Below are 16,162 nucleotides of genomic sequence, written 5' to 3' on the forward strand. Positions count from 1 at the left end.
TGTGTGGCCAGACTTCAGTCCCCAGGAACACGTAGAGCCTGGAGGGACCTGCTGGCACCTCTGAGCCCCCCAACACATGCTGAGTCTTGGCAATTGGGATCCATCATGTCTTTTGCCCTGCAGAGTGGGACGATACGGGTCTATATGTGGCAGAGTTGTCAGGCATGTTCGTAAGGATGCTCTGAAGCAGCAATTCCCCTTCCCCATCTGAAAAACACAGGCTTGATAAGGCTGCTCGAAGGGACTGTTGACCATGGTCCCAGAGCTGTGTTCATCTTTTGGTTCTGCGTTTGGAAGGGATAACAGCTGAATCAGGTGTTTCCTCACACCAGCTCTGTGCTCGCTACGGGGTAAGCGAAGTCAATGATTTGCCATGGTTTTTATTTTGGGAGCTGGGAGGTGTAAGTACAGTGGGACCTATTCTTGTCCAAAAGATGAAGCCTCTGCCAGCCCGGAGTTCTTCATCTTGGCAAACAGATGGTGCGTGGAGGAAAAGCGATGCTATTCACTGCGCTGAAAGGCCTTTTCTTTCTGGAGCAGTGCCTTAAAGCTACAATGGTTTGGTTTATCAAGCTGAGCATTGCTGGGCTTTCGGGTGCCTTTCGGGGAGCGACACAAAATCGGGCAGAGTCGCAACTGCAGCTGCAGATGGGTTGTGCATCGAGGGGCTGCAAGGGACCCGTCCTCCAGTGGTGTAAACTGTCCTCATGTGGATAGGAACATAGAATCATTTTGGTTGGAAGAGACCGTCAGGATTATCCAGTCCAACTGTTAACCCATCCGTGGCACTACCCCATGTCCCTGAGAACCTCATCTCCGTCTGTCCAACCCCTCCAGGGATGGTGACTCCACCACTGCCCTGGGCAGCCTGTTCCACTGCCCGACAACCCTTTCTGGGAAGAAATTTTTCCTGATATTCAATCTGTATATGCGGAAAGCTCAGCTGTGGGGCAGAGCAGCGGGCTTTGGGCATCCTTTGGGATGTGCTCAGGAACATCATTTCTTGGTCCACGAGGGAACCTCCATTCCCGGAGCCACTCGAAGCCCCGTGTGCCCCAGAGCTCTGCAAGGTGCACATTCCTGGTGAGACAGTTACTGTCTCTCACCAACTCATCATTTTGGGGATGGAAGCCTGAGTTTGAATTGGCAAGCTGAGACCGCAGCATGAGCGCCCTTTGCAGACAGGCACAGTGCTGCTGATGTTCATGCAGCCACGCACGACAATTCCCAGCTAGGCTGGCAAACCCCCCTTATTCCTTTCCCTGCCCAGCAGCAGCACTTCAGGCTCTGCAGCCACCGTCTTCACCCTTCGAGCCTGTTCAGCAGCAGCCTCTGCTGCTGGGAATAGCACAGGGAAATTTGGGAGTGGAGTGGGGAACATCACCCCAGAGAGCATCTCGTCCCCTGCTCCTCTTCCTCCAGCCTGCAAGCTCCCCCTATGCTCATCTTTCCTCCTCTTAGGACTCCAATAATAGGCTGGTTGTGCCGCTCTGACACATGTACCTGTGAGCGAGGAATGGGCGTTATAAGCCCTGGGAGTAGATCCTGTCAATCTGGTGGTTTCTGCTTCGTTGGCAAATAATTACGGTGTGGAAAGAAAAAGTATTTGCTAAAAGCTGGAACTTAATGGGGTTTATAAAGGATGCTTTGTCCAAGCAGCCACTGGAGTTAATAAAACTCAGCTTGGGCTCCATAAAGGTCTGTGGAGCTTAAAGTCTGAGTTGTGCTGAATGTTGCCAGGCTGGGGATTGGGGGCTGGCATTCGTCACTCCTGTCCGGTATCCCATGGAGAGCTGGGGGTGCAAAGGGTAACGAGGACTCGCGGTTGTGTGGGAACAACTCCTGAGCGTCCTGCTCCGTGTGAAAGTTGGAGCCAAACAGGCACAACCCTTCTTGTGTGCCAGCCAAGGGGCTGGTTCCTGGCAAGCCACAGGATTTCACAGCGATCAAATCCATGTTTTGCGACAGTGCTGCAAACCGTTGTCGGGTTTGGAGGCTCATTGTAGTTAAGTGCTTGGTGCGTTTGTCTTCATTTGATCTCTTCTAGCTTTAGAGGTCAGCAAGACTCAGTAAAGTGCTCCGGAGATGAGGAGAGGGTATGGATTCTTAATGTCGTGTTTTAATGTCTCTGCTTGTGCAATTCCCAGTGCCCAGGTGGGACATGAGCACAGGGTGTGGGTGCTGACCTGTACCCCCCAAGCCAAACCAGCGCTGACACCAAAGGTACTCACGTGGCGCACGGGACCTGCTCCTGCCCACACGGCTGGCTGTCAGATCCGATGCTTATGAGCTTTGAATTTCTCTGTGTAATGTAAAGGCAGTGGGAACTGATTTGGTGCTTGATTTGGGGAAGGTGAGTTGCCCCTCTTGTCTTTTCCTTCTTCTAGTAGCTGCAGTTGCAAAAAAAAAAAAAAAGGAGGAAGGGTCTGGAGGTGACAGGTCAGAAAACAAATATCAGGAAAATGAGAAATGGAGTTATTTGAAAAGCAGAGTTATTTGCTTTGAGATCCAACTTCTTTTTTTTTCTGATTTTTTTTAATGGATAAAAAAAACATTTTCTCAAAATATTGCCCCTTTTTTTGTTTAAAAACTTTAAACAAACTTTTTGTGTCGCTTTGCTCAGGATAGAGTTTGCAATTTAATAACCTTGTTATGTTACAAATCCTGAGACTTCGCGACTCCTGCACTAGTCCATCTGCCAAGCAGAGAGCATTTCTTGACCTTTTAAAGAAAGCCAGAGATAATGAACCATTTGGACTGTAGGATGCCCTAGCTGCTTGGAATAAAATCAGCGTGGCTGTGAATTTTGGAGAGGAACAAACGTGCAGCTCTGAGCCAGCAGCGCAGGCTGAGAGTTCACAGTGATCCTCCGACTGCAGTAACAGACATAAACTCCTTTAAAACAGCTAATAAATCAGAGGACATGGCCAGAGTGAGATCTGGGCTTCACAGGGGCTTTAGAAAGTGTCTGAAAAGGTCTAGAGAAGGAGGATCCTTCAAAAATCTCATCGGCTCTCGAGAAATGCAAATACTGAAGAGGCTGGTGCCTGGTGGGGGCAGCTGAGTGGCAGAAGTTGCTGTCCCTGTTATTGATGGCACTGGGAGTGTGCAGTGTGTGCCACACATTTTGCGTTAGACACGTTGGAGGTCCAATGGTGAAAGGATGTGGCTTTCATCACTGTTTTCTGTGGTGAGTTTTAGTTCTTCTCTGAAAACAGAAAGCTGCAATGCAGGTGTTGTCCCAGGTCAGGTGTCCCGTTTCAGGTCAGAAACGCCCCCCGGGAAGCAGCGCTGACTCCTGTCAGTGAAAGGGCTCTTGTGCATCCCAGAGGTTGTGGCTGGGGAGTGGAGATGGAGCACCCAAACTGCCCTTCCCATGGCCTACCACAGCGGTGCTTCAGATGGGCACCTCCCGACCCAACCCTGAAACTGCTGGGTCCAGCTCCACGGGCTCAGAGTTGAGCAGCAGCCGGGGCTCCTGTGGAGAACGAGAGGACCGTGGTTCTCTGGTCATTTCTGGAGACCAGCAGATGTTCATGGGTGATCCTTTCTGCCTTTGGCCATCAGGTCTCTGCTGCCTGGGGGATTGCAGCAGGGCTGTGATTTTCCTTCCTCCTGCTCGTGTCAATGCTCTCTGCTCAGACCAAGTGGTTTTGCTCTTTTCAGCCGCTGGCTGAGTTACTCTGTCCCTTTTCCTTGTATTTTCCGTGGTATTTCTATCTTTGCAGCCAGCTTAGCACAGGAGCACCAAGCTCCTGCCTGGCTCTTGCTCTGCCTGCTGCAGCTGGGTGATGCTCCCAGGTCCAAGGTGTGGACCCGATTTGGCACACGTGGACATGAACAGGGACACATGGGAACACACACAGGCGTGCAGACCTGGCACAGGACAGGGCTGGCATGGGCTTTGCTTCCACAAGCTCCGTTCTATCGCATGCAACTCGCTCCGCGGTTCCAGCAGAAAGGACATAGAAAACTTCTTGGGTGGAGCAGGGGAAGGGATGGCCAGCACGCTCCAGCCCTCGCCTGCCTGGTGCCATGGAGAATTGGATGATTAATTTGTTGAATACTTCACTGAGGATATACGTGTTCTTCCTGTGCCATGAAAACAGGGCCAGAGCCTTGGTCTGTAAGTCTTTCATGGAACAATTACATAGTCGGTCATGATTAAACCATAAATTTAATGTTGATTAAACCACGCTTAAATTATTCACGTATCTAGCTATTCATACAGTACATAAGGAATTTACTGCAATGGGTTGCCATGCTTGATGTTAAAAACTTGCTGTTGTGCTGACTAGCAACTAGAATGGCAAAAATACATAAGATGGTAGGGGAAGGACTTTCTACATTACGGCTGTAGTATAAATGGAGCTGTCGTTTAAACTGAAATAGCATTAGGTTTATGGTGATTTTTAGCCACAGGTCTCGTGTCATAGCCTGCTTTCCTGCCAAGGGAACATGGGCAGGCTTGCTCTCCTCTAACAGGGGAACCCAAAGCAGAATGTGGCCACCGCCGTGGTGGTGGCGAAGAGCCAGGTAGTACCGTCACTTAGTGCCATAATAAGCAATCGTTTAGCTAAGGGAAACCTCCAAAGTCAACACTCTTAAGGAAAATCCCAGGACTGTTTTGGTGTTTAGCAGAGCAGATGAAACACCAGGCTGGAGGGATTTCTCCGAGCGGTCTTCTACTCTCCATACGGCATTTGCTTTTTTCCTTCAAAGCTGAAAAGCTTGGGGCATGGATAATGCACCCAACACGACTGGAGGCTTGTTTCTACTGGGTGCTGGAGGGTCTTCTTGTTGCCATCATCTCCAGGAATAAAACATGGATGTTAGAAATGGATGAGTGTGAGTCTGCCCTGATGCCCTGGCTGGTTTCAGACCCAAGGTCAAGGGTGGTTGGGTCAGAGCAACATCCTCGGTGTCAGTGACCTGCAGAGGAGCGCGTTGGTGAGGCTCTGCATTCACCTGCATCTCCCTCCTTTGCCCTGTAAAGCTGAGGGTGAGGAAGGAGCGTGAACTCAGCTCCCGTATGGATGTCCGTAATAGGAACAGTGCCTGGGGAGGCATTTGGTCCTCATTAGCAGACGCTCGGTAGCTGTTTTGTCATTTTTCTTGTTTGTCATAAAAAATAAATACAGTTTAATAGATGATCTTGCAGAGCAGGTTTTGGCAACAAAATAGACCGTGTCCCATTATAAACTCGATGTCTATAATTTAAAGTAAGATGGAATATAAAACTATTTCAAGCTCAGATGAGGGAGAGGGAGACACAGATTTAGGTCTTGATTGCACTGAAATGAAAACCAGCACATTCTCAGATAGCGTATTAAATCAGGCATTCTGTTTTATGGAGTCCGAACTATAAGCAGCCTTTTTCAGAATAATTAATCACATCATTTATTTTTTCACTTGAAAAGTTTGGGGAGGGGATTTCTTTTAGAGATATCGGATGCAGAAGAGCAGCCCTAAACACTGTAGAAGAGTATTTGGAGACCAAGGAGGGCTTGAAGGGAACATTCCTGTCAAAATCCTGTCTGTTAGCGCAGATGTGATGAATGCCGTGATGAACCCTTGGGAATGCCATGTCTGGTGGGGAAACCTGGGCTCTGGAGCCGAGGTGAGACGGTGAGCAGAAGAGGCGATGATACAGCTGGTGATGTGGTGACCACCTCTGCTTTCCCAGACCAGCCTTAAGAGCAGCTTAATGGGGTCTGGGGACTGGTGGAGTGTCCGTCAGCAGAGGATGCTCCTTGTCTGACCCCCAGGCCCGCGGTGTGCTCACCTTCCAGCCAGTTTGGAAAAACCTGCCCCTTGCTCTTGCTTAATCATAGAATAGTTTAGGTTGGAAGGGACCTTTAAAGGTCAACTAGTCCAACCCCCCTTAAACTGGGCAGTTAATTCTTACTGGTATTAGAAACGGGACAGGTCTCTGCTCTCAGCACTGCCTCCATCATCCTGCAGAGCCATTAAGCAGAGGACCTGATCCCCCACCGCCGTAAACCAGCACAGCTCTACCGGAGCTGGAAGAGAGATGCGGATTTCTGCCAAGGAAAGAGAGAGATCCGAAGTGTTTTTCCTCCATTCTCCTGTTGCATAAAGCAAAATGGCTCTTCTGGCTTTGGAGCTGTGGGGCTGGTTTGCCCCAGTCTGCTCTGGCTCTTCAGTTCTGATTGCAGCAGAGCCAGTGTAAATCCAAACCAGCTTGAGGGAAGTCAGTCAAGTTCCTGGAGACTCGAGGCTGGAGGAGATAGGAAACTATTCACAGCTTGTATGTAGCTGTCAACGTTATATATAAAAAGCTGGCTGAATACAGCAACAATGTGCTATAGGCAGGGCGCTTGTTATTAAGTTTCCTGACATTTCCCATTATCTGAGCTTCTTTACAGTTCTTTACAGGACTGTAAAACTTTAATCTTGTAGGTTGAAATGCATCAACCATGTGCCATCCATGACACAGGTAGTGCCACCGGGTGAGATCCTGCTTTTTCGTGATTTTCTTAAGAGCTGGGAAACTGCACAAACCTCAGCTGTGTTAAAAACAGCAATTGATTAAGCTGCGAAGTCTTGCACCCTGGAGGAGTTCAAGCCAGCATTCCTCCTACCTGGTTGTTCAACCTGGAGAAGAGAAGCTCTGGGGAAACCTTATTGTGGCCTTTCTGTACTTAAAAGGGGCCGATAAGAAAGATGGGGACAGACTTTTTAGCAGGACCTCTTGCGATAGGACGAGGGGTGATGGTTTTAAACTAAAGGAGGGAGAGTCAGGCCGGACATGAGGAAGAAATTGTTGGCCCTGAGGGTGGTGAGAGCCTGGCCCAGGTTGGCCAGAGAGGTGGTGGCTGAACCATCCCTGGAGACATCCCAGGCCAGGCTGGACGGGGCTCTGAGCAACCGGAGCTGGTGCAGATGTCCCTGCTCATGGCAGGGGGGGCACTGGGGGAGCTGGGGAGGGCCCTGCAACCCAAACCATTCCGTGATTCTATGATTCTAATGTGCACAAGAAGGTAAACCAACCTTTTTTTGAGCTGATAAGTGGCATGTTTTACTGGAAAACCCAACCAGTTTGCTTTGGCTGTGCTGCCACCCATCCTCATGGCAGCTGTACTCCTGCTGCCGTTCCCTGGTTGGGGTTCTTAATGCCAGAGGTGTTGTGGCAATATGTCGGAGCTGAAATATAACGGCTTCATGCCAAAATAAGTCACTTATGGTTGTTTAGCTTTTTTTTTTTCCGATGAAAAATCAAAATTTCCTCTGCAAGATGAGACATGTTTTCAGTGGGGTGGGGGAGGATTGAGTGGTGGTGGTGCGGGAAAAGGAAATAACTTTCTTTAAACAAACAAACAACCAACAACAACAGCAAAACCACAAAAAACCCCTCAAACCCTAAAAATGACTTTTCCTTTGCAAAATAAATTTTATGACACATTCTTCTACCAGCCCTAATTTTGAACAGCATTAGCAATTTGGTGCCAGCTCGATGAGTGCTGGAGCAGCTCGCATTCCTGTAGGAAGTGGTATAAATCCCAGCACCAAATCTGAGGCTGGCACTGGGCCTTTCTCGCTGGGACCCTGCAGATCACGGTACCCCCCAGGAGACAGGACCATCTCAGTGGGATCAGTGCACAAAGCTGCGGTCTTCTCACAGCTGTATTAGAAATACAAATCCTGCGACGAACAGTTCAAGCATAGAAATGCATTTTGCCTATCAGATGGCTGATAAAATCGTTGTGTGACTAGACAGCTGGGTTAGCGATGCAATTAGACAACAATCTCATTTGGAGAGAAATGTTTCCTAAGGGGTCTGCTTTGGGATTCCCACATGTTGTGTTGCCAAGGCCCATGATGTGTTGCATCTGCTCGGGACTGGCCACCTCCTGTCACCGGAGATGCACGTGGGGTTGCAGGGCAGTGACTTACAGGGAAGGGTGAGCGCATTTTGGAGTTTTTGATTTCACATTCAGTTCCTGGCTCTTCACTACAGTTTCTCTTGCCCATGTGTTGGCCTCCTTGTGCCACCAGCAAGGCTTGGAGCTACCGTGGTGTCCAGGGGTGGGACCTCCCTGGACCCGGTTGTGGTTTATTAATAAGCCAAAAGAGCTGCGGGCTCTGGCTGACGGATGGGGTCAGGGGGTGTGTGTGTGTTCTGAGCCTCCGTGAGCTCTGGTTGTTTGTCATCCCCAAACCCAAAGAGGAAAAAACACAATTTTCAGGACATAAAGAGCAGAAAGGGCTGCACTACTCGCTGGTTTGCTTGAAGCAAACGGATCAATAACACTTGATATAATGCATAACGATATAAAACCAAACCAGACCTCAGCTTATTGGATCTCGAGGGATATATTTTGTGGCTGAAAAGGTGGCTTTTCTCCTTGGAAATGGCACTAACTGTGTTCCCTGTTTTGTGGGTATTAAGGTAAAGAAAGGGGAACTTTTCTCTTAGGTTCTTCTTTCTGGTTTGATTTGGCTTCTGTTGAATGATGCCCTGGATGCTGCCCCTGTTTGCCAGGCTAGTGTCGTTTCACTGTAGTTGCTTGTCTGTGCTTGTCAGCTAAGAGAGGTAATCAGGGAGCTGAGCACTCCATGATGATCATAGAATCACAGGATGGTTTGGGTTGCAGGGCCCTTCCCAGCTCCCCCAGTGCCCCCCCTGCCATGAGCAGGGACATCTGCACCAGCTCAGGTTGCTCAGAGCCCCGTCCAGCCTGGCCTGGGATGTCTCCAGGGATGGGGCATCCACCACCTCTTTGACCAACCTGGGGCAGTATTATTGTATTATTATGATGGAGACCTCATGTTTGTTTTCCCTTCTCACTGGCGAGCTGTGTGTCTCCTGGGGAGCAGCGCAGGAGCAAACACCTGGTGGGAATGGAATGGTTGCGCTGAAGTAATGACAATCTGAGGAGCTCTGAGGAGCTCCTGTGTGATGTGCTCTGCCCCCAGAATGAGTAAATAAAAGCCTCCTCATTTATTTATGATGCAAATAGCAACTGTGTATTCAGCTCTAGGATTTGTTGATTATTTATTTAGAGCCTCTTGTCTCGGGGGCACTGGCTGTTTGCGTGCAGGAGGCATCTGTCTGGGTTTATTACCCACAAACAGAGATTTTGCTTCTTGGGCTGTGGCTGCTAATGTTTTTGAAAGCCTGCTGTGGAAACAGAAATCCTTCCGGGGAGCCACAGATTCCTCTGGTCCTTCCTCTTCAGAGCCAACAGCAGCAGCTCATGGTGCCCCCAGCCCCTCAGAAAATCCCTCCTGCACCATGTCCTGCACCAACGGAGCAGCTGAACGCTGAGCTGCTCTGAGCATGAAGGTTTCTGCTGCGATAGCACCAAGAAGTGATGGCTAAAATCCAGTTGCTCTAGGTCCTTAGCCTCAAGAAGCTAAAGGGAAGATAGGTAGGAGATGGATACAGGCAGAAGTGAAAACGGTGGAACAGTATTTGGCCTAATACACTTGTGATGGTTGCTTGGGACCCCTTCTTCTTCCCCCATGATGGGAGACAGTGACACTGTGTACCAGAAGTGTTGGATTTGGATTGTTCCACAACCAGACACAAAAAGCAGCTTTGTTGTGTTCCCGGGGGCCTGGGGAGTGAATCGGTGTTGCCTTGTGACTGTTATCACAAGGTGCCTTTAAATACGGCTGGTTCTTCTCAGGTTGGTGGCTGATAAAGTTTTGGCACCTGGCTTTAGGAAGCTGATGACACTCATGTGACACATCCTTCTCAGGCTGTCCCCTTGGCTTTGGCAGCTGATGGAGCACAAGTATTTCTGCAGAGAGTCCCTTGTTAGTGATCCATGGCTTGGACCAGACCTCAGCTCCAAAGCTTTGGTGAGTACAATCCTGGACAACATTTTCAGTGTGTGCAAAGGCAAGGAGGGAGGGGTTGTCCCAGCAGATGGATGAGCCCAGGAGGGTGAGATTATGACCTACTGTCTCGTTATGCACCATGTTATCCTGGCTGAGATGTCTGTAATTATCCAGTGCAGGAGTCCCTTCTTTATAAAATCATGCGACAGTCAGAGTTTGAGAGTCAACAGTGGATTTTTTGACATTTCTTTTCAAAAAGCTGTATTTACCTTTTCATTTGACTGTCTGACTAGCAGTCTTAGGGCCCATGGGTAGGAACTGTTTTCCTGGTCTCCCCATGCTGTGTTTTTTTCAGGGTAAAATCATTTACGTTCATTAAGTCTCAGAACTGTGAGGCAGAAATAGAGGAATTAATTCATCCTCCATAGCACAGCTGGCCAACCTGCAACAGGGGGCAATTAAATCCAGACTTAGATGATCAAACTCAGCCACCTAAAGGAGTGTGCAAAGGCTGGCCCAAGCTCAGATCACTGTAGGTCTTGGATCTCTTCTCTTACAGGCTGAGAAAAGTTTGCTGTTAAGCCAGATAGATTTTGCTTGGCTCCTTCACTCATGGCAGGATTTCCACAGCTTTCCAGGACTTCAGCCGTTCTTATGGGTCGTCTCTGAATCCTACTCCAGCTTTTCAGCCTACACCTCAAGATGTGGAGCTGCCTAGGACCTTACAGACAGGATCCAACCTAAATTCTGGATACCTCGTGCAGGAAGCCACCCCAGTGGTTAGTGGTGAAAACCACTGCTAGTTAGTGGCAGAAAGTCTTTTAGAGCTGGCAAAGATGAGGAAAAAGGGGGATATCTGGGAGCCCCTGGGCTTGGAGAAGGCATTTAAGGTTCGAAGTGGTGCAGCATTCTTGTATACAGCCGTGTGTGTGCTGGAGGGACAAAAGGGGCCAGATACAGATAAAGAGCGGAGTGGTAAATGTTGTGCCTGCTCTGTGTGTGTGTCCCCAGATGGGAATCACAGAATCATAGAATCATTTCACTTGGAAGAGACTCCCCAGGATCATCAAGTTCAACCATAACCTAACCTAGCTCTAGCACTAACCCGTGTCCCTGAGAACCTCGTCTAAATGCCTTTTAAACCCCTCCAGGGATGGCGACTCCACCACGGCCCTGGGCAGCCTGTTCCAGTGCCCGACAGCCCTTTGGGGAAGAATTTTTTCCTAATATCCAATGTGAACCTCCCCTGGTGCAACTTGAGGCCATTTCCTCTTGTCCTGTCACTTGCTACCTGGGAGAAGAGACCAACCCCCTCCATGCTCCAGCCTCCGTTCAGGTGGTTGCAGACAGCGATCAGGTCTCCCCTCAGCTCCTGTTCTCCAGGCCAAACAGCCCCAGCTCCCTCAACTGCTCCTCATCAGACTTGTGCTCCAGGCCCCTCACCAGCTTCGTCGCCTCCTCTGCACTTTCTCTGGTACCTCAATGTCCTTCTTATGATGAGGGGACATTGAAGCGAACACACCTGGAGTCATTTTGAGAGCTACTCAAGTACCAGAGAAACCTACAGAGATGCACAAATGGGGCCTTGGTGACTATCGGTGTCTCAGCTGAAGGGAAGGAGAGCTGGGGCTGGCTCTGCCACGGGGCAGGACGCAGCCTGGGGCTGGTTTTGGGGGGCGGCTGTGATGTGCAGCCGGAACCCCCTGTCCTGGTACAGCACCGGCCACTGCGCCTGGGCTGGGCTGGGCTCTGCAGCCACATTGGGCTTGGACTTAAGCCAGAGCGAATCTCAGCGAGGGGCTGGGATGAGGAGGGGGCTGACGAACTGTTTAGAGGGCTGTGAATAGCAGCTTTCCACAGCTGTCATTTCCCATTATAACTGGCTCAACGTGGAAAAGCAGCGCAGGGCCCTGGGAGGAGACATTCCCCCTGCCTCTGAGTCCCAGCGGCTCCATCTACGATCTCCTTGGGCTCTTTGGAGACTGAACCTTTCAGCTTGAACCTGCTACAGGGACTGCTGACGGGCGGGCTGGACCCACCAGCTGCAGGACACCAGCTCATCCCTCGCTTCTCCCAAGTAACAAGTGACAGGATGAGAGGAAATGGCCTCAGGTTGCACCAGGGGAAGTTTAGGTTGGATATTGGAAAAATTACTTCCCAGAAAGGGCTGTCGGGCATTGGAACAGGCTGCCCAGTGGTGGAGTCACCATCCCTGGAGGGGTTGAATGGACGCAGAGATGAGTTTCTCAGGGACATGGGTTAGTGACAAGGGTGGGGTAACAGTTGATCTTGAGGATCTCTTCCAACCAAAATTATTCCATGATTTTATGATGGTGAGAGGATCAGAAGTGCCCAGGACCTTGATGTGCTTGATGTGACTTGATGTGGATGATGCACAAATACAAACCCCTGCAGATGTAAAGGAATTCTGCAGCACCTAACCTGAGTGCAAGGATGCCGAGCGCATGAATCTTCAAACAAGACGTTATGTAGAGAGAGCTTTCTGCCAAAAGGTAGCAGAGAATTTGATGTAAAACCAGAAATATGATTCAGTTGCCTTGGAATACAATATCCTCCTGAGCTGGCTTGCATGTCGCTTCACAAAGATCAGCTGTCCACCAAAATACCAATACCTCCCAAACTTGGCTGCATTTCAGTGCTTGTGGGATGTAGTATAAAAAGGAAAGGAGGGTGATTGAGTGTCTCTGTTTCCAATTGACCATGGTGCAAAGTGCCTAAATCTAAGCCTGAGGATGGAACTACACCCTGTGTGTATGGGTGGTTGTAGGCATTCTTGGTGTAATTTCTGGTTGGAGATGGGTGTGGTGGTGCTGGAAAGGAAGGAGAGCTTGGAAAAGGAGTTTCCGACAAGGAGTAGCCAAAGGAAGCTGATAGTTTTTATGCCGATGAATTGGAACTGAGATTACAAGGGCAGAGAGTAATTCTTATGCTCTGAAGCTCATTCATTTGCTTAATTCTGGGTTTGGGAAGATGGTACAGGAAAGGAGAGTGGCCAAGGGTTGAGCATAGAAATCCCCAAAGCCCATATCTGACAGAATTATTCGCTTTTCTTTACCGAGCGGTGTGTGCGGGCAGCTCTGAGCAAGCACTACACTGAGATGCTCTGGTGTGCGTGGGGGAAAAAGGGCTGGGAGGAAGTTGGAGAAGGAAAAGCCACATTGCTCCAAGGCCAAGCTGGCGATGGAGCAGAGAAGGGGTGTGAAGCAGGAATAACACTTCTGCAAGAGCGAGCCTTATAGAAACAGCTGCTGCAGTCCAGTCACTCAGTGTCTCCCCACCTGCAGCTCCCTTGAACTTTCCCTTTCATCCCTTCAGTCTTTATTTCATTTGATTAATAGAAAAAAAACTTCTTTCCTTCTCTCAGCAGAGATACTGGAGCGCAGCCCACGGGTTGGGAGCGGAGGGAGGGAATAGCTGCAGCTTGGCTTCTCCTCTCTGACCAGCAGCCAGCTCCCTATCTCAGGATGGATCCAACAGGAGCACGGGAACTCACATCCAAGCAGCCCCGGTGCTCTGCCAGGGCCACACAGGTAGCAAAGAGCTTGACAGAAAGTCAAGTGCAACATCTGGGAGTCTTTTTATTTTTTTTTTTTTTTTCAGTTGCCTTGCCTGTATTTCAGAGGAGGAACACTCTGATGTGCATGGAGGACTTGCCAAAACTCCAAATGCTCCAGTCTCCCACACGGACATCCCTGCGTGTGCACAAACGCACGCCTGTGTCTGTAGGAAATCTGGATCAGGGGACAACGACTATATGCTGGAGTAATATGTTGCTTGTGAGACTCTGAGGTCCTTTGTAGGAGAACAAGTTGTAGGCTCCTCTGTTTGGCTCTTTTTTCAGCCTCGGTGTTGCTGCCTTGGGGCAGAATGGGCTGGCGACCACCAATTCGGGGAACTTGTCCTTCTCCCACTTCTTCTGCATCCTTGCTCGAAGCCTCATCCTGCCTGGCCTTGAACGCTCCCAGGGATGGGGCATCCACAGCTTCTCCAAGCAGCTTGTTCCAGGGCCCCACCACCCTCACAGTGCAGAATTTCGTCCTTATATCTAATCTAAATCTCTCCTCTTTCAGTTTAAAGCTGTTACCCCTTGTCCTATCGCTACATAAAGTCCCTCTTCAGCTTTCTTGTAGGTACTGGGAGGCTGGAAATAAACACTGAATCAAGAAATGAGCACATGCCTCAGATCCGATGCATTTCAGGAGGGTTAGTTAAGCATTCAAAATGCACCCAGTAAAGATTGATAATAACTATTTTCAACTTCTTTCTTTCTGAGAGATGTGTTATCCAGCCTGGGAATGGGAGTACTGCCACCTGACTTGACCGAGTAATCGCTAATACCAACACATAGCTTAAACACATACTTTTCTAACATCAGGACTAGCAAATGTGAGCCATCCAGCTGAGAGACAGTGACAGAAGTGGAAAAAAAAATATTTCAAGAATTAATTGTGAGCAGAGAAGGAGGCCAGTGTCAGTGGTACAGGAAAGGCACAAGAAAAGAAAAAAAATAACAAACCTCTACAGGATAATAGAATTTAAACATCTACAGAAGACAGGCAAATGCAGACGTTTGCTCAACGAGGGGCCTCTGGATTTTTCGTAATGAGCTCTAATGCAAAGAGGAAATTAAAGAACTCTGTTTTCCACTCTGCCCACTTGCAAAGCGTCTGCGTGGGGAGCGGGGCCGGTGCCAGCGAGGGCGGCTGGTGGATGCTGACAGGGAGGACCGGGCCAAGGAGGGACGTTTCTGCTCCCAGACTGACAAATGGTACTTGTCAAGAATATTTTCTTTTAGACAGAGTATTCTTGTTTGTTAAGCAAAGGAAACAACTAATTCAACAAAACTGAAACTCTTAAGTAGGAGAAGATCAGCCTGGATAAACTTCTTGACCGAGTGTTTTTGTTTTCTTTTTCTGTAAGGGCTTTTCCAAGATGGTCCAGTATCTGAGACCATTTGTTCTTTTTTTTTTTTTTGAAATAGAAACATCCGGTTTTCTAGTCCATAACACTTTTCATTTTGAATTGTAAGCTAAGTATAGCATGAATGGGGCTTCTTTGTTGAAGGCTGGGGAGAATTGAAACCAAATGTTTAAAAATTATTTATCCAAAATGCTTGGCTTGACTGAACTCAAACGACTGTTGTTTTTTACAAGCTATAAACAATATTGAAATTCTGACTGTTTATCCCCGTATGACTTGAGATTTGTTTACAATTTTTAGACATTCTTCAGGAACTAAAAACCTGTTCCTCGTGTATATTTATGCTGGCAGCTGCTATCTAAAGGACAGCTCAGCTCCTCAAAAAGTAGAAACATACGACGATTTTCTCTTTAGCAAAGCTGGTAAAATACGGGGTGTCAAACCAGGATGACGGTTTGGCTGCCGGGGTGGTGGTTGTGACCGGGCAGCCGTTGCGACAGGGCCGGGGTAACTGTGGACCAGAGAAAGCTCATCTGGCACCTCTAGTTCACCAAGACATACGGAGGCAACATCCAATTTATACGGGCCGAGCTGGCTGTGTCCTGAGCCCCAGCCCCACCAGCAGCTCACATGGGTGGCCATACAAATAACTTCTTCATTTGACCATGAATCTTCTCATTGTGCAAAACAGAGGGGTTTGGTCTCAGGCCAACACCGGGTTTGAGTTACAGGGAAACACAGTGAGGCTTGGGTTTTTTTTTAAATCATGGTATAGTGATGCCATTGGTTATATCTTTATGATTCCCATGGCAGGTGGCTAGAGATGTGTCTGTGGGATAAGATGTGCCCCTGAATTGGGGTTCTTGGACTGTGGACAACAGACCTGCTCTGAGCTTAGCAGACATGATCTTTTAGTTGGAAGACCTGATTAAAACAAACAAACAAAACAACCAACAAACAAAACCGACCCAAAGCAAACCAGTAGGAAATGGTTCCTGACAATCCGGCAAATCCCGTGATGCTGCTGAACTGCTAATGCGCTCGGAGGGCTGGATGCTCTCCTCTGCCTCCACCAGCGCCGCACCTCGCTGGAGCCTTCCCTGATTGTGCGGGGAGCCTGTGGTCGCAGCACAAACCTCCTCCCTCCCCAAAGCCGCGGGTCCTGGGAGCCGCCGGGGCCGTTGTGCACTGGCAGAGCCCGGGGGAGCTGCAGACGAGGCGGCGAGCGGCTGCAGGCGTGCGGAGAGGTAGGTCATTAGATTCCTGACTGCGTTTGCCCTGTCGATACGATGCATTCAGCCGCTTTCCTCTGTGCTCTTAAACTTGTCCTTCTCGGGAGAATTTTTTCACTCCATTGCCATCTCTGCCCAGCCGTGGGGGGGTTTCCAGCAGTAAGAAATATAGGAAATAT

This window comes from Caloenas nicobarica, chromosome 18, assembly GCF_036013445.1.
Source record: "Caloenas nicobarica isolate bCalNic1 chromosome 18, bCalNic1.hap1, whole genome shotgun sequence".
Classification (NCBI taxonomy): domain Eukaryota; kingdom Metazoa; phylum Chordata; class Aves; order Columbiformes; family Columbidae; genus Caloenas; species Caloenas nicobarica.